Source organism: Lissotriton helveticus, chromosome 5_1 (genome assembly GCF_964261635.1).
Source record: "Lissotriton helveticus chromosome 5_1, aLisHel1.1, whole genome shotgun sequence".
NCBI lineage: Eukaryota > Metazoa > Chordata > Amphibia > Caudata > Salamandridae > Lissotriton > Lissotriton helveticus.
In genome coordinates this window covers 1,223,964,190-1,223,990,199 of record NC_136065.1, presented here as the reverse complement: position 1 = coordinate 1,223,990,199, position 26,010 = coordinate 1,223,964,190, and the positions used below count along the sequence as shown (strand labels likewise).

General features: G+C 43.0%; 6 non-coding genes across 6 annotated transcripts; all 6 read right to left on the bottom strand.

The window, feature by feature from the left end:
- Positions 1-3,644: 3,644 nt before the first annotated feature.
- Positions 3,645-3,717, bottom strand: TRNAR-CCG (transfer RNA arginine (anticodon CCG)). The gene has a single exon. It is a non-coding gene; the product is annotated as a tRNA-Arg (tRNA).
- A 6,642-nt stretch (positions 3,718-10,359) lies between these two features.
- Positions 10,360-10,432, bottom strand: TRNAR-CCG (transfer RNA arginine (anticodon CCG)). The gene has a single exon. It is a non-coding gene; the product is annotated as a tRNA-Arg (tRNA).
- A 3,284-nt stretch (positions 10,433-13,716) lies between these two features.
- On the bottom strand, positions 13,717-13,789 carry TRNAR-CCG (transfer RNA arginine (anticodon CCG)). Its single transcript has one exon. It is a non-coding gene; the product is annotated as a tRNA-Arg (tRNA).
- A 3,284-nt stretch (positions 13,790-17,073) lies between these two features.
- TRNAR-CCG (transfer RNA arginine (anticodon CCG)) lies at positions 17,074-17,146 on the bottom strand. The gene has a single exon. It is a non-coding gene; the product is annotated as a tRNA-Arg (tRNA).
- A 3,285-nt stretch (positions 17,147-20,431) lies between these two features.
- On the bottom strand, positions 20,432-20,504 carry TRNAR-CCG (transfer RNA arginine (anticodon CCG)). Its single transcript has one exon. It is a non-coding gene; the product is annotated as a tRNA-Arg (tRNA).
- Positions 20,505-23,789: 3,285 nt separating this feature from the next.
- TRNAR-CCG (transfer RNA arginine (anticodon CCG)) lies at positions 23,790-23,862 on the bottom strand. Its single transcript has one exon. It is a non-coding gene; the product is annotated as a tRNA-Arg (tRNA).
- Between the last annotated feature and the right edge of the window lie 2,148 nt (positions 23,863-26,010).

Genomic DNA, 26,010 nt, shown 5'->3' with positions numbered 1-26,010 from the left:
ATAGACATATCTTATATTTTACCTTTTCTGAGTCGCAGTATCTGACTCTCTCCATCTTTTTTCTTGTCTCCTGCAGAACTGTTTAAGTGCCCTTATGTCATCAGAGAACCATAGGCAGGTAGATGATCTCATTTGATCTTGGTCCTTTTCACAGGTGCCAAGATGGTGCTGGCCAAGTTTGGCTCGATTGTCTTTCATCTTGCTGGAGACAATTACATGACCTTCATGATTATGCTAATCTAGATACCACCATAATCACAATATGGCCATTTAAGAAAATATCATAAGACCCAGGTGGGACTCGAACACACAATCCCCAGTTTCAGAGGCTGATGCCTTATCCATTAGGCCACTGGGCCTTGCTGCAAAGAAGAGATAAGAGAACAATCATATCTGAAGAAAAGGACTATTATCAAACAGCCTGCAGAGAGCATTAGGAGACTAAAAGTTACATCTTAACAGCACACTGACCACATCCAAAGAGTCAGTATGCCAATGGCAAGTAATTAAAGCATGGCAGGGGTAAGAAGCCAGGAATGGAGATATACCGATATTACAAAACACTTCAGGTCCTGGCATTGTGGTTATTGCTTCTAGATTAGATTGTGTAGAACAGAGTGTCTATCCTACCTCCGGAATATTAAGCCATGGGCAGTCTGACATCAAAATGATAGATAATCTTATAAGAAGGCAGGGGCGGCAGGAAGAGATACACCCTGTAAATTAAGTGTGATTTCATGACTCCCTATTGTTTTATAAATTCACTCTTGTAATGGCCCAAAGAAGATGTTGGCATACTAGGGTGCACTGTAATACCAGTAAACAATGAAGGGAAAGGGTCAAGCAGGCAAACCCTCTCTTCAAGGGTGAGGATGGTGACATTTGAACTCACAGATTGCAGGTTTATCCAGAGAAGATGGTGTCCTCTGAACTAAGGTAAAGATTCTCCCTACGGGAGGTTGGTGGCCTCGGCATCAAGGAGCAGCATCTCTCTGAATACGGAATCCGAAACTCAAGGACAGTCATTACTTTGATGAATAAGTGGGGCCTCTCGATTTAAGGGAAGTCAGATCTCTGATGACTGGGGCCAATGGATTCAAGGATGGTCAGCTCTCTGATGACTGGGGCCAATTAATTCAAGGATGGTCAGCTCTTTGATGTCTTGATGCTGGCCTCTGTACTCTTCGGACGGAGATTCCCATACAAGCAGAGATGTGCGACAGTGTATCCATTTTTCTACACAGAATTTGTTAAATTCCTTAAACATTGTCTGGCATTACACAAAACAGCAATGTCAGAGGGAAATGTTTTTTCCGGTTTCTTGCATGACATTGTTTAAGCAAACGGACCCCTCATGTGAAAACAACTCTCCAAATAAAACAGGAAACTAGCACTAACACAAATTGTCTTTCTGCAACACATTTTCATTGTAAACCACTCTCCCTCAGATATATTGTGAGACGTCTTAGGCAAGTTGCACTCTGCTTAAAAAATGTTAGGCAAAATTGCTCAGGAGACATTTTGATAAGACTAAAGAATTACACAAACATGTAGGATTTCAGAAGCATAACTTAAAGTTTGCCCAGCCCCAGTGGCAGAGGATCGTAGATGTCCAATGGACTGCACTGATGGAAGTTCCCAGAAGAATATAGAGAGTGGGCGTAGCTCACAAAGGAGGTTTTGGAAAGCAACGATGTACCTGACTCGTGTCCCTATCAAAATATAATTTTGATTCATTATCTTCTACTTTCCTCTGTATTCCATACTTAAACTGTGATATCCCAGTGTGTTTCCACAACCGGTACTGAAGGTTCTGCTGGTTGGCATCAATGATTGCATTTAGTGATGTTTCAATGAGTAAACACAAATAAAAAATGTTCTTTTTTTTAATTATTTACCGATGCATATTCTCTCAAACCAAGGGGTGCCGATCTCTGGAGAGCACACAGTCAACTCTCAAATTTCTAAAGAGAAGAAGGTCACCTTGGATGCAAAGGGAAGCTGCTAATGTTAAATGTGATGTCAGAATATAAGGGAAGAGATTCCTTGGAGAGAATGTGATGACTTCTGGATCTGTAGAAAGGTCTCTCTGCAGTGTGGATTTGTTACCACTGAATTTAAGTCGGTCATCTGCAGAGATGCAGCTTACCTTTGTATGCCAGGAAGCAAGATTTCTAAATGGAGAAGAGGAACGGCTAAAGCGAAGGAGTACACCACCTGAGTCCCAACCAGCAACACCTCTGTTTTACAAGAGTTGAGTTTGCGGCATTTCATAGCTATCGGCAGACTGACTGCTTTCTTGCAGTCACAGATTCTGGTGGCAACATCCGTGTCCTCAATAGCGAGTGAAACAATGATTTGCATACAATCAGAATATGATGTCAATGCAACACCATGAGATCAAATCAGTTCTGCCAAAGGGGTGACATATATTATAGAGTAGGGCTAAGTGAGGACCCCTGGGGGACCCCACAGGGAAGAGAGAAAGAAGTAGAGATAAAGTCACCAAGTCTTACTGGTTGCTCTTGATCAGTGAGGTTCGAGTTTAACAACTCCCAACCTGTTCTGGTCACCCATATCCTACCCAAGCGATCCATCAGCAGCCCGTGATTTACAGTCTCAAAGACTGCTGACAGATCAAACAGGATCAGGGCGGCTCTGCTTCCCTGATCAAGTGACATACTCATCTGCTCAGTCACTTTAATGTGGGCAGTTACCATAGTGTGCTCGGCACGAAAGCCGAATTGGTTGTTAGTGAGAATTTGCTCCACCTAATGTTTGTCCAGCACCTTTACAATGATCATGGCCGGCAGTGGAAGACAGGAGATGGGTCGATAGCTGCAAGGGTCTCGTTGATCGAGGTAACATTTTTAAAATTAATGTTAGAGCCAACTCTGCTTCCAGACTGAATGGAATACTCCTGACTGGCACATTGTTTGGATAATGTCAGCCAGTATTGGCCTAATAGTCTGTGCGGCAAGGATGGCAAATATAGTAGGGCAAGGGGTGCATGGCGAGCCCAATTTAAAGGTTTTGATCAGTTTCGTAAGCTCAAACATAGAAGGTGGCATGAAGTGGCTAAGCGAGAAACCCATATCAGTTTGAATTGGAAATAGCACAGCTGATGAGGATGTAGTTGTAAGAGAGGAGAAGTTATTGTAAACGTCTTTAACTTTGAGGCAGAAGGCCTCTGCCACAGAGTTACTAAAGGATTGCCTACAGTATTTAGGCAAGGAGGAAGTGTCAGTGGTGAGTTATTTGATAGAGGGAAACAGTTGTTTTGAGGAGTTTGCGTCTGCCTCAATTTTATTGGGGAAGTAGGCCGATTTCTCCTTGTGAGTCAGCATCTAATATCTAGATAGACATATCTTATATTTTACCTTTTCTGAGTCGCAGTATCTGACTCTCTCCATCTTTTCTCTTGTCTCCTGCAGAACTGTTTAAGTGCCCTTATGTCATCAGAGAACCATAGGCAGGTAGATGATCTCATTTGATCTTGGTCCTTTTCACAGGTGCCAAGATGGTGCTGGCCAAGTTTGGCTCGATTGTCTTTCATCTTGCTGGAGACAATTACATGACCTTCATGATTATGCTAATCTAGATACCACCATAATCACAATATGGCCATTTAAGAAAATATCATACGACCCAGGTGGGACTCGAACCCACAATCCCCAGCTTCGGAGGCTGATGCCTTATCCATTAGGCCACTGGGCCTTGCTGCTAAGAAGAGATAAGAGAACAATCATAACTGAAGAAAAGGACTATTATCAAACAGCCTGCCGAGAGCATTAGGAGACTAAAAGTTACATCTTAACAGCACACTGACCACATCCAAAGAGTCAGTATGCCAATGGCAAGTAATTAAAGCATGGCAGGGGTAAGAAGCCAGGAATGGAGATATACCGACATTACAAAACACTTCAGGTCCTGGCATTGTGGTTATTGCTTCTAGATTAGATTGTGTAGAACAGAGTGTCTGTCCTGCCTCCGGAATATTAAGCCATGGACAGTCTGACATCAAAATGATAGATAATCTTATAAGAAGGCAGGGGCGGCAGGAAGAGATACACCCTGTAAATTAAGTGTGATTTCATGACTCCCTATTGTTTTATAAATTCACTCTTGTAATGGCCCAAAGAAGATGTTGGCATACTAGGGTGCACTGTAATACCAGTAAACAATGAAGGGAAAGGGTCAAGCAGGCAAACCCTCTCTTCAAGGGTGAGCATGGTGACATTTGAACTCACAGATTGCAGGTTTATCCAGGGAAGATGGTGTCCTCTGAACTAAGGTAAAGATTCTCCCTACGGGAGGTTGGTGGCCTCGGCATCAAGGAGCAGCATCTCTCTGAATACGGAATCCGAAACTCAAGGACAGTCATTACTTTGATGAATAAGTGGGGCCTCTCGATTCAAGGGAAGTCAGATCTCTGGTGACTGGGGCCAATGGATTCAAGGATGGTCAGCTCTCTGATGACTGGGGCCAATGAATTCAAGGATGGTCAGCTCTTTGATGTCTTGATGCTGGCCTCTGTACTCTTCGGACGGAGATTCCCATACAAGCAGAGATGTGCGACAGTGTATCCATTTTTCTACACAGAATTTGTTAAATTCCTTAAACATTGTCTGGCATTACACAAAACAGCAATGTCCAGGGAAATGTTTTTTCCGGCTTCTTGCATGACATTGTTTAAGCAAACGCACCCCTCATGTGAAAACAACTCTCCAAATAAAACAGGAAACTAGCACTAACACAAATTGTCTTTCTGCAACACATTTTCATTGTAAACCACACTCCCTCAGATATATTGTGAGACGTCTTTGGCAAGTTGCACTCTGCTTAAAAAATGTTAGGCAAAATTGCTCATGTGACATTTTGTTAAGACTAAAGAATTACACAAACATGTAGGATTTCAGAAGCATAACTTAAAGTTTGCCCAGCCCCAGTGGCAGAGGATCGTAGATGTCCAATGGACTGCACTGATGGAAGTTCCCAGAAGAATATAGAGAGTGGGCGTAGCTCACAAAGGAGGTTTTGGAAAGCAACGATGTACCTGACTCGTGTCCCTATGAAAATATAATTTTTATTCATTATCTTCTACGTTCCTCTGTATTCCATACTTAAACTGTGATATCCCAGTGTGTTTCCACAACCGGTACTGAAGGTTCTGCTGGTTGGCATCAATGATTGCATTTAGTGATGTTTCAATGAGTAAACACAAATAAAAGAATTTTCTTTTTTTAATTATTTACCGATGCATATTCTCTCAAACCAAGGGGTGCCTATCTCTGGAGAGCACACAGTCAACTCTCAAATTTCTAAAGAGAAGAAGGTCACCTTGGATGCAAAGGGAAGCTGCTAATGTTAAATGTGATGTCAGAATATAAGGGAAGGGATTCCTTGCAGAGAATGCGATGACTTCTGGATCTGTAGAAAGGTCTCTCTGCAGTGTGGATTTGTTACCACTGAATTTAAGTCGGTCATCTGCAGAGATGCAGCTTACCTTTGTATGCCAGGAAGCAAGATTTCTAAATGGAGAAGAGGAACGGCTAAAGCGAAGGAGTACACCACCTGAGCCCCAACCAGCAACACCTCTGTTTTACAAGAGTTGAGTTTGTGGCATTTCATAGCTATCGGCAGACTGACTGCCTTCTTGCAGTCACAGATTCTGGTGGCAACATCCGTGTCCACAATAGCGAGTGAAACAATGATTTGCATACCATCAGAATATGATGTCAATGCAACACCATGAGATCAAATCAGTTCTGCCAAAGGGGTGACATATATTATAGAGTAGGGCTAAGTGAGGACCCCTGGGGGACCCCACAGGGAAGAGAGAAAGAAGTAGAGATAAAGTCACCAAGTCTTACTGGTTGCTCTTGACCAGTGAGGTACGAGTTTAACAACTCCCAACCTGTTCTGGTCACCCATATCCTACCCAAGCGATCCATCAGCAGCCCGTGATTTACAGTCTCAAAGACTGCTGACAGATCAAACAGGATCAGGGCGGCTCTGCTTCCCTGATCAAGTGACATACTCATCTGCTCAGTCACTTTAATGTGGGCAGTTACCATAGTGTGCTCGGCACGAAAGCCGAATTGGTTGTTAGTGAGAATTTGCTCCACCTAATGTTTGTCCAGCACCTTTACAATGATCATGGCCAGCAGTGGAAGACAGGAGATGGGTCGATAGCTGCAAGGGTCTCGTTGATCGAGGTAACATTTTTAAAATTAATGTTAGAGCCAACTCTGCTTCCAGACTGAATGGAATACTCCTGACTGGCACATTGTTTGGATAATGTCAGCCAGTATTGGCCTAATAGTCTGTGCGGCAAGGATGGCAAATATAGGAGGGCAAGGGGTGCATGGCGAGCCCAATTTAAAGGTTTTGATCAGTTTCGTGAGCTCAAACATAGAAGGTGGCATGAAGTGGCTAAGCGAGAAACCCATATCAGTTTGAATTGGAAATAGCACAGCTGATGAGGATGTAGTTGTAAGAGAGGAGAAGTTATTGTAAACGTCTTTAACTTTGAGGCAGAAGGCCTCTGCCACAGAGTTACTAAAGGATTGCCTACAGTATTTAGGCAAGGAGGAAGTGTCAGTGGTGAGTTATTTGATAGAGGGAAACAGTTGTTTTGAGGAGTTTGCGTCTGCCTCAATTTTATTGGGGAAGTAGGCCGATTTCTCCTTGTGAGTCAGCATCTAATATCTAGATAGACATATCTTATATTTTACCTTTTCTGAGTCGCAGTATCTGACTCTCTCCATCTTTTCTCTTGTCTCCTGCAGAACTGTTTAAGTGCCCTTATGTCATCAGAGAACCATAGGCAGGTAGATGATCTCATTTGATCTTGGTCCTTTTCACAGGTGCCAAGATGGTGCTGGCCAAGTTTGGCTCGATTGTCTTTCATCTTGCTGGAGACAATTACATGACCTTCATGATTATGCTAATCTAGATACCACCATAATCACAATATGGCCATTTAAGAAAATATCATAAGACCCAGGTGGGACTCGAACACACAATCCCCAGTTTCAGAGGCTGATGCCTTATCCATTAGGCCACTGGGCCTTGCTGCAAAGAAGAGATAAGAGAACAATCATATCTGAAGAAAAGGACTATTATCAAACAGCCTGCAGAGAGCATTAGGAGACTAAAAGTTACATCTTAACAGCACACTGACCACATCCAAAGAGTCAGTATGCCAATGGCAAGTAATTAAAGCATGGCAGGGGTAAGAAGCCAGGAATGGAGATATACCGATATTACAAAACACTTCAGGTCCTGGCATTGTGGTTATTGCTTCTAGATTAGATTGTGTAGAACAGAGTGTCTATCCTACCTCCGGAATATTAAGCCATGGGCAGTCTGACATCAAAATGATAGATAATCTTATAAGAAGGCAGGGGCGGCAGGAAGAGATACACCCTGTAAATTAAGTGTGATTTCATGACTCCCTATTGTTTTATAAATTCACTCTTGTAATGGCCCAAAGAAGATGTTGGCATACTAGGGTGCACTGTAATACCAGTAAACAATGAAGGGAAAGGGTCAAGCAGGCAAACCCTCTCTTCAAGGGTGAGGATGGTGACATTTGAACTCACAGATTGCAGGTTTATCCAGAGAAGATGGTGTCCTCTGAACTAAGGTAAAGATTCTCCCTACGGGAGGTTGGTGGCCTCGGCATCAAGGAGCAGCATCTCTCTGAATACGGAATCCGAAACTCAAGGACAGTCATTACTTTGATGAATAAGTGGGGCCTCTCGATTTAAGGGAAGTCAGATCTCTGATGACTGGGGCCAATGGATTCAAGGATGGTCAGCTCTCTGATGACTGGGGCCAATTAATTCAAGGATGGTCAGCTCTTTGATGTCTTGATGCTGGCCTCTGTACTCTTCGGACGGAGATTCCCATACAAGCAGAGATGTGCGACAGTGTATCCATTTTTCTACACAGAATTTGTTAAATTCCTTAAACATTGTCTGGCATTACACAAAACAGCAATGTCAGAGGGAAATGTTTTTTCCGGTTTCTTGCATGACATTGTTTAAGCAAACGGACCCCTCATGTGAAAACAACTCTCCAAATAAAACAGGAAACTAGCACTAACACAAATTGTCTTTCTGCAACACATTTTCATTGTAAACCACTCTCCCTCAGATATATTGTGAGACGTCTTAGGCAAGTTGCACTCTGCTTAAAAAATGTTAGGCAAAATTGCTCAGGAGACATTTTGATAAGACTAAAGAATTACACAAACATGTAGGATTTCAGAAGCATAACTTAAAGTTTGCCCAGCCCCAGTGGCAGAGGATCGTAGATGTCCAATGGACTGCACTGATGGAAGTTCCCAGAAGAATATAGAGAGTGGGCGTAGCTCACAAAGGAGGTTTTGGAAAGCAACGATGTACCTGACTCGTGTCCCTATCAAAATATAATTTTGATTCATTATCTTCTACTTTCCTCTGTATTCCATACTTAAACTGTGATATCCCAGTGTGTTTCCACAACCGGTACTGAAGGTTCTGCTGGTTGGCATCAATGATTGCATTTAGTGATGTTTCAATGAGTAAACACAAATAAAAAATGTTCTTTTTTTTAATTATTTACCGATGCATATTCTCTCAAACCAAGGGGTGCCGATCTCTGGAGAGCACACAGTCAACTCTCAAATTTCTAAAGAGAAGAAGGTCACCTTGGATGCAAAGGGAAGCTGCTAATGTTAAATGTGATGTCAGAATATAAGGGAAGAGATTCCTTGGAGAGAATGTGATGACTTCTGGATCTGTAGAAAGGTCTCTCTGCAGTGTGGATTTGTTACCACTGAATTTAAGTCGGTCATCTGCAGAGATGCAGCTTACCTTTGTATGCCAGGAAGCAAGATTTCTAAATGGAGAAGAGGAACGGCTAAAGCGAAGGAGTACACCACCTGAGTCCCAACCAGCAACACCTCTGTTTTACAAGAGTTGAGTTTGCGGCATTTCATAGCTATCGGCAGACTGACTGCTTTCTTGCAGTCACAGATTCTGGTGGCAACATCCGTGTCCTCAATAGCGAGTGAAACAATGATTTGCATACAATCAGAATATGATGTCAATGCAACACCATGAGATCAAATCAGTTCTGCCAAAGGGGTGACATATATTATAGAGTAGGGCTAAGTGAGGACCCCTGGGGGACCCCACAGGGAAGAGAGAAAGAAGTAGAGATAAAGTCACCAAGTCTTACTGGTTGCTCTTGACCAGTGAGGTTCGAGTTTAACAACTCCCAACCTGTTCTGGTCACCCATATCCTACCCAAGCGATCCATCAGCAGCCCGTGATTTACAGTCTCAAAGACTGCTGACAGATCAAACAGGATCAGGGCGGCTCTGCTTCCCTGATCAAGTGACATACTCATCTGCTCAGTCACTTTAATGTGGGCAGTTACCATAGTGTGCTCGGCACGAAAGCCGAATTGGTTGTTAGTGAGAATTTGCTCCACCTAATGTTTGTCCAGCACCTTTACAATGATCATGGCCGGCAGTGGAAGACAGGAGATGGGTCGATAGCTGCAAGGGTCTCGTTGATCGAGGTAACATTTTTAAAATTAATGTTAGAGCCAACTCTGCTTCCAGACTGAATGGAATACTCCTGACTGGCACATTGTTTGGATAATGTCAGCCAGTATTGGCCTAATAGTCTGTGCGGCAAGGATGGCAAATATAGTAGGGCAAGGGGTGCATGGCGAGCCCAATTTAAAGGTTTTGATCAGTTTCGTAAGCTCAAACATAGAAGGTGGCATGAAGTGGCTAAGCGAGAAACCCATATCAGTTTGAATTGGAAATAGCACAGCTGATGAGGATGTAGTTGTAAGAGAGGAGAAGTTATTGTAAACGTCTTTAACTTTGAGGCAGAAGGCCTCTGCCACAGAGTTACTAAAGGATTGCCTACAGTATTTAGGCAAGGAGGAAGTGTCAGTGGTGAGTTATTTGATAGAGGGAAACAGTTGTTTTGAGGAGTTTGCGTCTGCCTCAATTTTATTGGGGAAGTAGGCCGATTTCTCCTTGTGAGTCAGCATCTAATATCTAGATAGACATATCTTATATTTTACCTTTTCTGAGTCGCAGTATCTGACTCTCTCCATCTTTTCTCTTGTCTCCTGCAGAACTGTTTAAGTGCCCTTATGTCATCAGAGAACCATAGGCAGGTAGATGATCTCATTTGATCTTGGTCCTTTTCACAGGTGCCAAGATGGTGCTGGCCAAGTTTGGCTCGATTGTCTTTCATCTTGCTGGAGACAATTACATGACCTTCATGATTATGCTAATCTAGATACCACCATAATCACAATATGGCCATTTAAGAAAATATCATACGACCCAGGTGGGACTCGAACCCACAATCCCCAGCTTCGGAGGCTGATGCCTTATCCATTAGGCCACTGGGCCTTGCTGCTAAGAAGAGATAAGAGAACAATCATAACTGAAGAAAAGGACTATTATCAAACAGCCTGCCGAGAGCATTAGGAGACTAAAAGTTACATCTTAACAGCACACTGACCACATCCAAAGAGTCAGTATGCCAATGGCAAGTAATTAAAGCATGGCAGGGGTAAGAAGCCAGGAATGGAGATATACCGACATTACAAAACACTTCAGGTCCTGGCATTGTGGTTATTGCTTCTAGATTAGATTGTGTAGAACAGAGTGTCTGTCCTGCCTCCGGAATATTAAGCCATGGACAGTCTGACATCAAAATGATAGATAATCTTATAAGAAGGCAGGGGCGGCAGGAAGAGATACACCCTGTAAATTAAGTGTGATTTCATGACTCCCTATTGTTTTATAAATTCACTCTTGTAATGGCCCAAAGAAGATGTTGGCATACTAGGGTGCACTGTAATACCAGTAAACAATGAAGGGAAAGGGTCAAGCAGGCAAACCCTCTCTTCAAGGGTGAGCATGGTGACATTTGAACTCACAGATTGCAGGTTTATCCAGGGAAGATGGTGTCCTCTGAACTAAGGTAAAGATTCTCCCTACGGGAGGTTGGTGGCCTCGGCATCAAGGAGCAGCATCTCTCTGAATACGGAATCCGAAACTCAAGGACAGTCATTACTTTGATGAATAAGTGGGGCCTCTCGATTCAAGGGAAGTCAGATCTCTGGTGACTGGGGCCAATGGATTCAAGGATGGTCAGCTCTCTGATGACTGGGGCCAATGAATTCAAGGATGGTCAGCTCTTTGATGTCTTGATGCTGGCCTCTGTACTCTTCGGACGGAGATTCCCATACAAGCAGAGATGTGCGACAGTGTATCCATTTTTCTACACAGAATTTGTTAAATTCCTTAAACATTGTCTGGCATTACACAAAACAGCAATGTCCAGGGAAATGTTTTTTCCGGGTTCTTGCATGACATTGTTTAAGCAAACGCACCCCTCATGTGAAAACAACTCTCCAAATAAAACAGGAAACTAGCACTAACACAAATTGTCTTTCTGCAACACATTTTCATTGTAAACCACACTCCCTCAGATATATTGTGAGACGTCTTTGGCAAGTTGCACTCTGCTTAAAAAATGTTAGGCAAAATTGCTCATGTGACATTTTGTTAAGACTAAAGAATTACACAAACATGTAGGATTTCAGAAGCATAACTTAAAGTTTGCCCAGCCCCAGTGGCAGAGGATCGTAGATGTCCAATGGACTGCACTGATGGAAGTTCCCAGAAGAATATAGAGAGTGGGCGTAGCTCACAAAGGAGGTTTTGGAAAGCAACGATGTACCTGACTCGTGTCCCTATGAAAATATAATTTTTATTCATTATCTTCTACGTTCCTCTGTATTCCATACTTAAACTGTGATATCCCAGTGTGTTTCCACAACCGGTACTGAAGGTTCTGCTGGTTGGCATCAATGATTGCATTTAGTGATGTTTCAATGAGTAAACACAAATAAAAGAATTTTCTTTTTTTAATTATTTACCGATGCATATTCTCTCAAACCAAGGGGTGCCTATCTCTGGAGAGCACACAGTCAACTCTCAAATTTCTAAAGAGAAGAAGGTCACCTTGGATGCAAAGGGAAGCTGCTAATGTTAAATGTGATGTCAGAATATAAGGGAAGGGATTCCTTGCAGAGAATGCGATGACTTCTGGATCTGTAGAAAGGTCTCTCTGCAGTGTGGATTTGTTACCACTGAATTTAAGTCGGTCATCTGCAGAGATGCAGCTTACCTTTGTATGCCAGGAAGCAAGATTTCTAAATGGAGAAGAGGAACGGCTAAAGCGAAGGAGTACACCACCTGAGCCCCAACCAGCAACACCTCTGTTTTACAAGAGTTGAGTTTGTGGCATTTCATAGCTATCGGCAGACTGACTGCCTTCTTGCAGTCACAGATTCTGGTGGCAACATCCGTGTCCACAATAGCGAGTGAAACAATGATTTGCATACCATCAGAATATGATGTCAATGCAACACCATGAGATCAAATCAGTTCTGCCAAAGGGGTGACATATATTATAGAGTAGGGCTAAGTGAGGACCCCTGGGGGACCCCACAGGGAAGAGAGAAAGAAGTAGAGATAAAGTCACCAAGTCTTACTGGTTGCTCTTGACCAGTGAGGTACGAGTTTAACAACTCCCAACCTGTTCTGGTCACCCATATCCTACCCAAGCGATCCATCAGCAGCCCGTGATTTACAGTCTCAAAGACTGCTGACAGATCAAACAGGATCAGGGCGGCTCTGCTTCCCTGATCAAGTGACATACTCATCTGCTCAGTCACTTTAATGTGGGCAGTTACCATAGTGTGCTCGGCACGAAAGCCGAATTGGTTGTTAGTGAGAATTTGCTCCACCTAATGTTTGTCCAGCACCTTTACAATGATCATGGCCAGCAGTGGAAGACAGGAGATGGGTCGATAGCTGCAAGGGTCTCGTTGATCGAGGTAACATTTTTAAAATTAATGTTAGAGCCAACTCTGCTTCCAGACTGAATGGAATACTCCTGACTGGCACATTGTTTGGATAATGTCAGCCAGTATTGGCCTAATAGTCTGTGCGGCAAGGATGGCAAATATAGGAGGGCAAGGGGTGCATGGCGAGCCCAATTTAAAGGTTTTGATCAGTTTCGTGAGCTCAAACATAGAAGGTGGCATGAAGTGGCTAAGCGAGAAACCCATATCAGTTTGAATTGGAAATAGCACAGCTGATGAGGATGTAGTTGTAAGAGAGGAGAAGTTATTGTAAACGTCTTTAACTTTGAGGCAGAAGGCCTCTGCCACAGAGTTACTAAAGGATTGCCTACAGTATTTAGGCAAGGAGGAAGTGTCAGTGGTGAGTTATTTGATAGAGGGAAACAGTTGTTTTGAGGAGTTTGCGTCTGCCTCAATTTTATTGGGGAAGTAGGCCGATTTCTCCTTGTGAGTCAGCATCTAATATCTAGATAGACATATCTTATATTTTACCTTTTCTGAGTCGCAGTATCTGACTCTCTCCATCTTTTCTCTTGTCTCCTGCAGAACTGTTTAAGTGCCCTTATGTCATCAGAGAACCATAGGCAGGTAGATGATCTCATTTGATCTTGGTCCTTTTCACAGGTGCCAAGATGGTGCTGGCCAAGTTTGGCTCGATTGTCTTTCATCTTGCTGGAGACAATTACATGACCTTCATGATTATGCTAATCTAGATACCACCATAATCACAATATGGCCATTTAAGAAAATATCATAAGACCCAGGTGGGACTCGAACCCACAATCCCGAGCTTCGGAGGCTGATGCCTTATCCATTAGGCCACTGGGCCTTGCTGCAAAGAAGAGATAAGAGAACAATCATATCTGAAGAAAATGACTATTATCAAACAGCCTGCAGAGAGCATTAGGAGACTAAAAGTTACATCTTAACAGCACACTGACCACATCCAAAGAGTCAGTATGCCAATGGCAAGTAATTAAAGCATGGCAGGGGTAAGAAGCCAGGAATGGAGATATACCGATATTACAAAACACTTCAGGTCCTGGCATTGTGGTTATTGCTTCTAGATTAGATTGTGTAGAACAGAGTGTCTATCCTACCTCCGGAATATTAAGCCATGGGCAGTCTGACATCAAAATGATAGATAATCTTATAAGAAGGCAGGGGCGGCAGGAAGAGATACACCCTGTAAATTAAGTGTGATTTCATGACTCCCTATTGTTTTATAAATTCACTCTTGTAATGGCCCAAAGAAGATGTTGGCATACTAGGGTGCACTGTAATACCAGTAAACAATGAAGGGAAAGGGTCAAGCAGGCAAACCCTCTCTTCAAGGGTGAGGATGGTGACATTTGAACTCACAGATTGCAGGTTTATCCAGAGAAGTTGGTGTCCTCTGAACTAAGGTAAAGATTCTCCCTACGGGAGGTTGGTGGCCTCGGCAACAAGGAGCAGCATCTCTCTGAATACGGAATCCGAAACTCAAGGACAGTCATTACTTTGATGAATAAGTGGGGCCTCTCGATTCAAGGGAAGTCAGATCTCTGATGACTGGGGCCAATGGATTCAAGGATGGTCAGCTCTCTGATGACTGGGGCCAATTAATTCAAGGATGGTCAGCTCTTTGATGTCTTGATGCTGGCCTCTGTACTCTTCGGACGGAGATTCCCATACAAGCAGAGATGTGCGACAGTGTATCCATTTTTCTACACAGAATTTGTTAAATTCCTTAAACATTGTCTGGCATTACACAAAACAGCAATGTCAGAGGGAAATGTTTTTTCCGGGTTCTTGCATGACATTGTTTAAGCAAACGGACCCCTCATGTGAAAACAACTCTCCAAATAAAACAGGAAACTAGCACTAACACAAATTGTCTTTCTGCAACACATTTTCATTGTAAACCACACTCCCTCAGATATATTGTGAGACGTCTTTGGCAAGTTGCACTCTGCTTAAAAAATGTTAGGCAAAATTGCTCATGTGACATTTTGTTAAGACTAAAGAATTACACAAACATGTAGGATTTCAGAAGCATAACTTAAAGTTTGCCCAGCCCCAGTGGCAGAGGATCGTAGATGTCCAATGGACTGCACTGATGGAAGTTCCCAGAAGAATATAGAGAGTGGGCGTAGCTCACAAAGGAGGTTTTGGAAAGCAACGATGTACCTGACTCGTGTCCCTATCAAAATATAATTTTGATTCATTATCTTCTACTTTCCTCTGTATTCCATACTTAAACTGTGATATCCCAGTGTGTTTCCACAACCGGTACTGAAGGTTCTGCTGGTTGGCATCAATGATTGCATTTAGTGATGTTTCAATGAGTAAACACAAATAAAAGAATTTTCTTTTTTTAATTATTTACCGATGCATATTCTCTCAAACCAAGGGGTGTCTATCTCTGGAGAGCACACAGTCAACTCTCAAATTTCTAAAGAGAAGAAGGTCACCTTGGATGCAAAGGGAAGCTGCTAATGTTAAATGTGATGTCAGAATATAAGGGAAGGGATTCCTTGCAGAGAATGCGATGACTTCTGGATCTGTAGAAAGGTCTCTCTGCAGTGTGGATTTGTTACCACTGAATTTAAGTCGGTCATCTGCAGAGATGCAGCTTACCTTTGTATGCCAGGAAGCAAGATTTCTAAATGGAGAAGAGGAACGGCTAAAGCGAAGGAGTACATTACCTGAGTCCCAACCAGCAACACCTCTGTTTTACAAGAGTTGAGTTTGTGGCATTTCATAGCTATCGGCAGACTGACTGCCTTCTTGCAGTCACAGATTCTGGTGGCAACATCTGTGTCCTCAATAGCGAGTGAAACAATGATTTGCATACCATCAGAATATGATGTCAATGCAACACCATGAGATCAAATCAGTTCTGCCAAAGGGGTGACATATATTATAGAGTAGGGCTAAGTGAGGACCCCTGGGGGACCCCACAGGGAAGAGAGAAAGAAGTAGAGATAAAGTCACCAAGTCTTACTGGTTGCTCTTGACCAGTGAGGTACGAGTTTAACAACTCCCAACCTGTTCTGGTCACCCATATCCTACCCAAGCGATCCATCAGCAGCCCGTGATTTACAGTCTCAAAGACTGCTGACAGATCAAACAGGATCAGGGCGGCTCTGCTTCCCTGATCAAGTGACATACTCATCTGCTCAGTCACTTTAATGTGGGCAGTTACCGTAGTGTGCTCGGCACGAAAGCCGAATTGGTTGTTAGTGAGAATTTGCTCCACCTAATGTTTGTCCAGCACCTTTACAATGATCATGGCCGGCAGTGGAAGACAGGAGATGGGTCGATAGCTGCAAGGGTCTCGTTGATCGAGGTAAGATTTTTAAAATTAATGTTAGAGCCAACTCTGCTTTCAGACTGAATGGAATACTCCTGACTGGCACATTGTTTGGATAATGTCAGCCAGTATTGGCCTAATAGTCTGTGCGGCAAGGATGGCAACTATAGGAGGGCAAGGGGTGCAAGGCGAGCCCAATTTAGATGTTTTGATCAGTTTCGTAAGCTCAAACATAGAAGGTGGCATGAAGTGGCTAAGCGAGGAACCCATATCAGTTTGAATTGGAAATAGCACAGCTGATGAGGATGTAGTTGTAAGAGAGGAGAAGTTATTGTAAACGTCTTTAACTTTGAGGCAGAAGTCCTCTGCCACAGAGTTACTAAAGGATTGCCTACAGTATTTAGGCAAGGAGGAAGTGTCAGTGGTGAGTTATTTGATAGACGCAAACAGTTGTTTTGAGGAGTTTGCGTCTGCCTCAATTTTGTTGGGGAAGTAGGCCGATTTCTCCTTGTGAGTCAGCATCTAATATCTAGATAGACATATCTTATATTTTACCTTTTCTGAGTCGCAGTATCTGACTCTCTCCATTTTTTCTCTTGTCTCCTGCAGAACTGTTTAAGTACCCTTATGTCATCAGAGAACCATAGCAGATAGATGATCTCATTTGATCTTGGTTCTTTTCACAGGTGCCAAGATGGTGCTGGCCAAGTTTGGCTCAATTGTCTTTCATCTTGCTGGAGACAATTACATGACCTTCATGATTATGCTAATCTAGATACCACCATAATCACAATATGGCCATTTAAGAAAACATCATACGACCCAGGTGGGACTCGAACCCACAATCCCAAGCTTCGGAGGCTGATGCCTTATCCATTAGGCCACTGGGCCTTGCTGCAAAGAAGAGATAAGAGAACAATCATATCTGAAGAAAAGGACTATTATCAAACAGCCTGCAGAGAGCATTAGGAGACTAAAAGTTACATCTTAACAGCACACTGACCACATCCAAAGAGTCAGTATGCCAATGGCAAGTAATTAAAGCATGGCAGGGGTAAGAAGCCAGGAATGGAGATATACTGACATTACAAAACACTTCAGGTCCTGGCATTGTGGTTATTGCTTCTAGATTAGATTGTGTAGAACAGAGTGTCTGCCCTGCCTCCGGAATATTAAGCCATGGGCAGTCTGACATCAAAATGATAGACAATCTTATAAGAAGGCAGGGGCGGCAGGAAGAGATACACCCTGTAAATTAAGTGTGATTTCATGACTCCCTATTGTTTTATAAATTCACTCTTGTAATGGCCCAAAGTAGATGTTGGCATACTAGGGTGCACTGTAATACCAGTAAACAATGAAGGGAAAGGGTCAAGCAGGCAAACCCTCTCTTCAAGGGTGAGGATGGTGACATTTGAACTCACAGATTGCAGGTTTATCCAGAGAAGATGGTGTCCTCTGAACTAAGGTAAAGATTCTCCCTACGGGAGGTTGGTGGCCTCGGCATCAAGGAGAAGCATCTCTCTGAATACGGAATCCGAAACTCAACGACAGTCATTACTTTGATGAATAAGTGGGGCCTCTCGATTCAAGGGAAGTCAGATCTCTGATGACTGGGGCCAATGGATTCAAGGATGGTCAGCTCTCTGATGACTGGGGCCAATTAATTCAAGGATGGTCAGCTCTTTGATGTCTTGATGCTGGCCTCTGTACTCTTCGGACGGAGATTCCCATACAAGCAGAGATGTGCGACAGTGTATCCATTTTTCTACACAGAATTTGTTAAATTCCTTAAACATTGTCTGGCATTACACAAAACAGCAATGTCAGAGGGAAATGTTTTTTCCGGGTTCTTGCATGACATTGTTTAAGCAAACGGACCCCTCATGTGAAAACAACTCTCCAAATAAAACAGGAAACTAGCACTAACACAAATTGTCTTTCTGCAACACATTTTCATTGTAAATCACTCTCCCTCAGATATATTGTGAGACGTCTTTGGCAAGTTGTACTCTGCTTAAAAAATGTTAGGCAAAATTGCTCAGGTGACATTTTGATAAGACTAAAGAATTACACAAACATGTAGGATTTCAGAAGCATAACTTAAAGTTTGCCCAGCCCCAGTGGCAGAGGATCGTAGATGTCCAATGGACTGCACTGATGGAAGTTCCCAGAAGAATATAGAGAGTGGGTGTAGCTCACAAAGGAGGTTTTGGAAAGCAACGATGTACCTGACTCGTGTCCCTATGAAAATATAATTTTGATTCATTATCTTCTACGTTCCTCTGTATTCCATACTTAAACTGTGATATCCCAGTGTGTTTCCACAACCGGTACTGAAGGTTCTGCTGGTTGGCATCAATGATTGCATTTAGTGATGTTTCAATGAGTAAACACAAATAAAAGAATTTTGTTTTTTTAATTATTTACCGATGCATATTCTCTCAAACCAAGGGGTGCCTATCTCTGGAGAGCACACAGTCAACTCTCAAATTTCTAAAGAGAAGAAGGTCACCTTGGATGCAAAGGGAAGCTGCTAATGTTAAATGTGATGTCAGAATATAAGGGAAGGGATTCCTTGCAGAGAATGCGATGACTTCTGGATCTGTAGAAAGGTCTCTCTGCAGTGTGGATTTGTTACCACTGAATTTAAGTCGGTCATCTGCAGAGATGCAGCTTACCTTTGTATGCCAGGAAGCAAGATTTCTAAATGGAGAAGAGGAACGGCTAAAGCGAAGGAGTACACCACCTGAGCCCCAACCAGCAACACCTCTGTTTTACAAGAGTTGAGTTTGTGGCATTTCATAGCTATCGGCAGACTGACTGCCTTCTTGCAGTCACAGATTCTGGTGGCAACATCCGTGTCCTCAATAGCGAGTGAAACAATGATTTGCATACCATCAGAATATGATGTCAATGCAACACCATGAGATCAAATCAGTTCTGCCAAAGGGGTGACATATATTATAGAGTAGGGCTAAGTGAGGACCCCTGGGGGACCCCACAGGGAAGAGAGAAAGAAGTAGAGATAAAGTCACCAAGTCTTACTGATTGCTCTTGACCAGTGAGGTACGAGTTTAACAACTCCCAACCTGTTCTGGTCACCCATATCCTACCCAAGCGATCCATCAGCAGCCCGTGATTTACAGTCTCAAAGACTGCTGACAGATCAAACAGGATCAGGGCGGCTCTGCTTCCCTGATCAAGTGACATACTCATCTGCTCAGTCACTTTAATGTGGGCAGTTACCGTAGTGTGCTCGGCACGAAAGCCGAATTGGTTGTTAGTGAGAATTTGCTCCACCTAATGTTTGTCCAGCACCTTTACAATGATCATGGCCGGCAGTGAAAGACAGGAGATGGGTCGATAGCTGCAAGGGTCTCGTTGATCGAGGTAAGATTTTTAAAATTAATGTTAGAGCCAACTCTGCTTTCAGACTGAATGGAATACTCCTGACTGGCACATTGTTTGGATAATGTCAGCCAGTATTGGCCTAATAGTCTGTGCGGCAAGGATGGCAACTATAGGAGGGCAAGGGGTGCAAGGCGAGCCCAATTTAGATGTTTTGATCAGTTTCGTAAGCTCAAACATAGAAGGTGGCATGAAGTGGCTAAGCGAGGAACCCATATCAGTTTGAATTGGAAATAGCACAGCTGATGAGGATGTAGTTGTAAGAGAGGAGAAGTTATTGTAAACGTCTTTAACTTTGAGGCAGAAGGCCCCTGCCACAGAGTTACTAAAGGATTGCCTACAGTATTTAGGCAAGGAGGAAGTGTCAGTGGTGAGTTATTTGATAGACGCAAACAGTTGTTTTGAGGAGTTTGCGTCTGCCTCAATTTTGTTGGGGAAGTAGGCCGATTTCTCCTTGTGAGTCAGCATCTAATATCTAGATAGACATATCTTATATTTTACCTTTTCTGAGTCGCAGTATCTGACTCTCTCCATTTTTTCTCTTGTCTCCTGCAGAACTGTTTAAGTACCCTTATGTCATCAGAGAACCATAGGCAGATAGATGATCTCATTTGATCTTGGTTCTTTTCACAGGTGCCAAGATGGTGCTGGCCAAGTTTGGCTCGATTGTCTTTCATCTTGCTGGAGACAATTACATGACCTTCATGATTATGCTAATCTAGATACCACCATAATCACAATATGGCCATTTAAGAAAATATCATACGACCCAGGTGGGACTCGAACCCACAATCCCAAGCTTCGGAGGCTGATGCCTTATCCATTAGGCCACTGGGCCTTGCTGCAAAGAAGAGATAAGAGAACAATCATATCTGAAGAAAAGGACTATTATCAAACAGCCTGCAGAGAGCATTAGGAGACTAAAAGTTACATCTTAACAGCACACTGACCACATCCAAAGAGTCAGTATGCCAATGGCAAGTAATTAAAGCATGGCAGGGGTAAGAAGCCAGGAATGGAGATATACTGACATTACAAAACACTTCAGGTCCTGGCATTGTGGTTATTGCTTCTAGATTAGATTGTGTAGAACAGAGTGTCTGCCCTGCCTCCGGAATATTAAGCCATGGGCAGTCTGACATCAAAATGATAGACAATCTTATAAGAAGGCAGGGGCGGCAGGAAGAGATACACCCTGTAAATTAAGTGTGATTTCATGACTCCCTATTGTTTTATAAATTCACTCTTGTAATGGCCCAAAGTAGATGTTGGCATACTAGGGTGCACTGTAATACCAGTAAACAATGAAGGGAAAGGGTCAAGCAGGCAAACCCTCTCTTCAAGGGTGAGGATGGTGACATTTGAACTCACAGATTGCAGGTTTATCCAGAGAAGATGGTGTCCTCTGAACTAAGGTAAAGATTCTCCCTACGGGAGGTTGGTGGCCTCGGCATCAAGGAGAAGCATCTCTCTGAATACGGAATCCGAAACTCAACGACAGTCATTACTTTGATGAATAAGTGGGGCCTCTCGATTCAAGGGAAGTCAGATCTCTGATGACTGGGGCCAATGGATTCAAGGATGGTCAGCTCTCTGATGACTGGGGCCAATTATTTCAAGGATGGTCAGCTCTTTGATGTCTTGATGCTGGCCTCTGTACTCTTCGGACGGAGATTCCCATACAAGCAGAGATGTGCGACAGTGTATCCATTTTTCTACACAGAATTTGTTAAATTCCTTAAACATTGTCTGGCATTACACAAAACAGCAATGTCAGAGGGAAATGTTTTTTCCGGGTTCTTGCATGACATTGTTTAAGCAAACGGACCCCTCATGTGAAAACAACTCTCCAAATAAAACAGGAAACTAGCACTAACACAAATTGTCTTTCTGCAACACATTTTCATTGTAAATCACTCTACCTCAGATATATTGTGAGACGTCTTTGGCAAGTTGTACTCTGCTTAAAAAATGTTAGGCAAAATTGCTCAGGTGACATTTTGATAAGACTAAAGAATTACACAAACATGTAGGATTTCAGAAGCATAACTTAAAGTTTGCCCAGCCCCAGTGGCAGAGGATCGTAGATGTCCAATGGACTGCACTGATGGAAGTTCCCAGAAGAATATAGAGAGTGGGTGTAGCTCACAAAGGAGGTTTTGGAAAGCAACGATGTACCTGACTCGTGTCCCTATCAAAATATAATTTTGATTCATTATCTTCTACGTTCCTCTGTATTCCATACTTAAACTGTGATATCCCAGTGTGTTTCCACAACCGGTACTGAAGGTTCTGCTGGTTGGCATCAATGATTGCATTTAGTGATGTTTCAATGAGTAAACACAAATAAAAGAATTTTGTTTTTTTAATTATTTACCGATGCATATTCTCTCAAACCAAGGGGTGCCTATCTCTGGAGAGCACACAGTCAACTCTCAAATTTCTAAAGAGAAGAAGGTCACCTTGGATGCAAAGGGAAGCTGCTAATGTTAAATGTGATGTCAGAATATAAGGGAAGGGATTCCTTGCAGAGAATGCGATGACTTCTGGATCTGTAGAAAGGTCTCTCTGCAGTGTGGATTTGTTACCACTGAATTTAAGTCGGTCATCTGCAGAGATGCAGCTTACCTTTGTATGCCAGGAAGCAAGATTTCTAAATGGAGAAGAGGAACGGCTAAAGCGAAGGAGTACACCACCTGAGCCCCAACCAGCAACACCTCTGTTTTACAAGAGTTGAGTTTGTGGCATTTCATAGCTATCGGCAGACTGACTGCCTTCTTGCAGTCACAGATTCTGGTGGCAACATCCGTGTCCTCAATAGCGAGTGAAACAATGATTTGCATACCATCAGAATATGATGTCAATGCAACACCATGAGATCAAATCAGTTCTGCCAAAGGGGTGACATATATTATAGAGTAGGGCTAAGTGAGGACCCCTGGGGGACCCCACAGGGAAGAGAGAAAGAAGTAGAGATAAAGTCACCAAGTCTTACTGATTGCTCTTGACCAGTGAGGTACGAGTTTAACAACTCCCAACCTGTTCTGGTCACCCATATCCTACCCAAGCGATCCATCAGCAGCCCGTGATTTACAGTCTCAAAGACTGCTGACAGATCAAACAGGATCAGGGCGGCTCTGCTTCCCTGATCAAGTGACATACTCATCTGCTCAGTCACTTTAATGTGGGCAGTTACCGTAGTGTGCTCGGCACGAAAGCCGAATTGGTTGTTAGTGAGAATTTGCTCCACCTAATGTTTGTCCAGCACCTTTACAATGATCATGGCCGGCAGTGAAAGACAGGAGATGGGTCGATAGCTGCAAGGGTCTCGTTGATCGAGGTAAGATTTTTAAAATTAATGTTAGAGCCAACTCTGCTTTCAGACTGAATGGAATACTCCTGACTGGCACATTGTTTGGATAATGTCAGCCAGTATTGGCCTAATAGTCTGTGCGGCAAGGATGGCAACTATAGGAGGGCAAGGGGTGCAAGGCGAGCCCAATTTAGATGTTTTGATCAGTTTCGTAAGCTCAAACATAGAAGGTGGCATGAAGTGGCTAAGCGAGGAACCCATATCAGTTTGAATTGGAAATAGCACAGCTGATGAGGATGTAGTTGTAAGAGAGGAGAAGTTATTGTAAACGTCTTTAACTTTGAGGCAGAAGGCCCCTGCCACAGAGTTACTAAAGGATTGCCTACAGTATTTAGGCAAGGAGGAAGTGTCAGTGGTGAGTTATTTGATAGACGCAAACAGTTGTTTTGAGGAGTTTGCGTCTGCCTCAATTTTGTTGGGGAAGTAGGCCGATTTCTCCTTGTGAGTCAGCATCTAATATCTAGATAGACATATCTTATATTTTACCTTTTCTGAGTCGCAGTATCTGACTCTCTCCATTTTTTCTCTTGTCTCCTGCAGAACTGTTTAAGTACCCTTATGTCATCAGAGAACCATAGGCAGATAGATGATCTCATTTGATCTTGGTTCTTTTCACAGGTGCCAAGATGGTGCTGGCCAAGTTTGGCTCGATTGTCTTTCATCTTGCTGGAGACAATTACATGACCTTCATGATTATGCTAATCTAGATACCACCATAATCACAATATGGCCATTTAAGAAAATATCATACGACCCAGGTGGGACTCGAACCCACAATCCCAAGCTTCGGAGGCTGATGCCTTATCCATTAGGCCACTGGGCCTTGCTGCAAAGAAGAGATAAGAGAACAATCATATCTGAAGAAAAGGACTATTATCAAACAGCCTGCAGAGAGCATTAGGAGACTAAAAGTTACATCTTAACAGCACACTGACCACATCCAAAGAGTCAGTATGCCAATGGCAAGTAATTAAAGCATGGCAGGGGTAAGAAGCCAGGAATGGAGATATACTGACATTACAAAACACTTCAGGTCCTGGCATTGTGGTTATTGCTTCTAGATTAGATTGTGTAGAACAGAGTGTCTGCCCTGCCTCCGGAATATTAAGCCATGGGCAGTCTGACATCAAAATGATAGACAATCTTATAAGAAGGCAGGGGCGGCAGGAAGAGATACACCCTGTAAATTAAGTGTGATTTCATGACTCCCTATTGTTTTATAAATTCACTCTTGTAATGGCCCAAAGTAGATGTTGGCATACTAGGGTGCACTGTAATACCAGTAAACAATGAAGGGAAAGGGTCAAGCAGGCAAACCCTCTCTTCAAGGGTGAGGATGGTGACATTTGAACTCACAGATTGCAGGTTTATCCAGAGAAGATGGTGTCCTCTGAACTAAGGTAAAGATTCTCCCTACGGGAGGTTGGTGGCCTCGGCATCAAGGAGAAGCATCTCTCTGAATACGGAATCCGAAACTCAACGACAGTCATTACTTTGATGAATAAGTGGGGCCTCTCGATTCAAGGGAAGTCAGATCTCTGATGACTGGGGCCAATGGATTCAAGGATGGTCAGCTCTCTGATGACTGGGGCCAATTATTTCAAGGATGGTCAGCTCTTTGATGTCTTGATGCTGGCCTCTGTACTCTTCGGACGGAGATTCCCATACAAGCAGAGATGTGCGACAGTGTATCCATTTTTCTACACAGAATTTGTTAAATTCCTTAAACATTGTCTGGCATTACACAAAACAGCAATGTCAGAGGGAAATGTTTTTTCCGGGTTCTTGCATGACATTGTTTAAGCAAACGGACCCCTCATGTGAAAACAACTCTCCAAATAAAACAGGAAACTAGCACTAACACAAATTGTCTTTCTGCAACACATTTTCATTGTAAATCACTCTACCTCAGATATATTGTGAGACGTCTTTGGCAAGTTGTACTCTGCTTAAAAAATGTTAGGCAAAATTGCTCAGGTGACATTTTGATAAGACTAAAGAATTACACAAACATGTAGGATTTCAGAAGCATAACTTAAAGTTTGCCCAGCCCCAGTGGCAGAGGATCGTAGATGTCCAATGGACTGCACTGATGGAAGTTCCCAGAAGAATATAGAGAGTGGGTGTAGCTCACAAAGGAGGTTTTGGAAAGCAACGATGTACCTGACTCGTGTCCCTATCAAAATATAATTTTGATTCATTATCTTCTACGTTCCTCTGTATTCCATACTTAAACTGTGATATCCCAGTGTGTTTCCACAACCGGTACTGAAGGTTCTGCTGGTTGGCATCAATGATTGCATTGAGTGATGTTTCAATGAGTAAACACAAATAAAGGAATTTTCTTTTTTTAATTATTTACCGATGCATATTCTCTCAAACAAAGGCGTGCCGATCTCTGGAGAGCACACAGTCAACTCTCAAATTTCTAAAGAGAATAAGGTCACCTTGGATGCAGAGGGAAGCTGCTAATGTTAAATGTGATGTCAGAATATAAGGGAAGGGATTCCTTGGAGAGAATGTGATGACTTCTGGATCTGTAGATAGGTCTCTCTGCAGTGTGGATTTGTTACCACTGAATTTAAGTCGGTCATCTGCAGAGATGCAGCTGACCTTTGTGTGCAAGGAAGCAAGATTTCTAAATGGAGAAGAGGAACGGCTAAAGCGAAGGAGTACACCACCTGAGCCCCAACCAGCAACACCTCTGTTTTACATGAGTTTAGTTTGCGGCATTTCATAGCTATCGGCAGACTGACTGCCTTCTTGCAGTCACAGATTCTGGTGGCAACATCCGTGTCCTCAATAGCGAGTGAAACAATGATTTGCATACCATCAGAATATGATGTCAATGCAACACCATGAGATCAAATCAGTTCTGCCTAAGCGGTGACATATATTATAGAGTAGGGCTAAGTGAGGACCCCTGGGGGACCCCACAGGGAAGAGAGAAAGAAGTAGAGATAAAGTCACC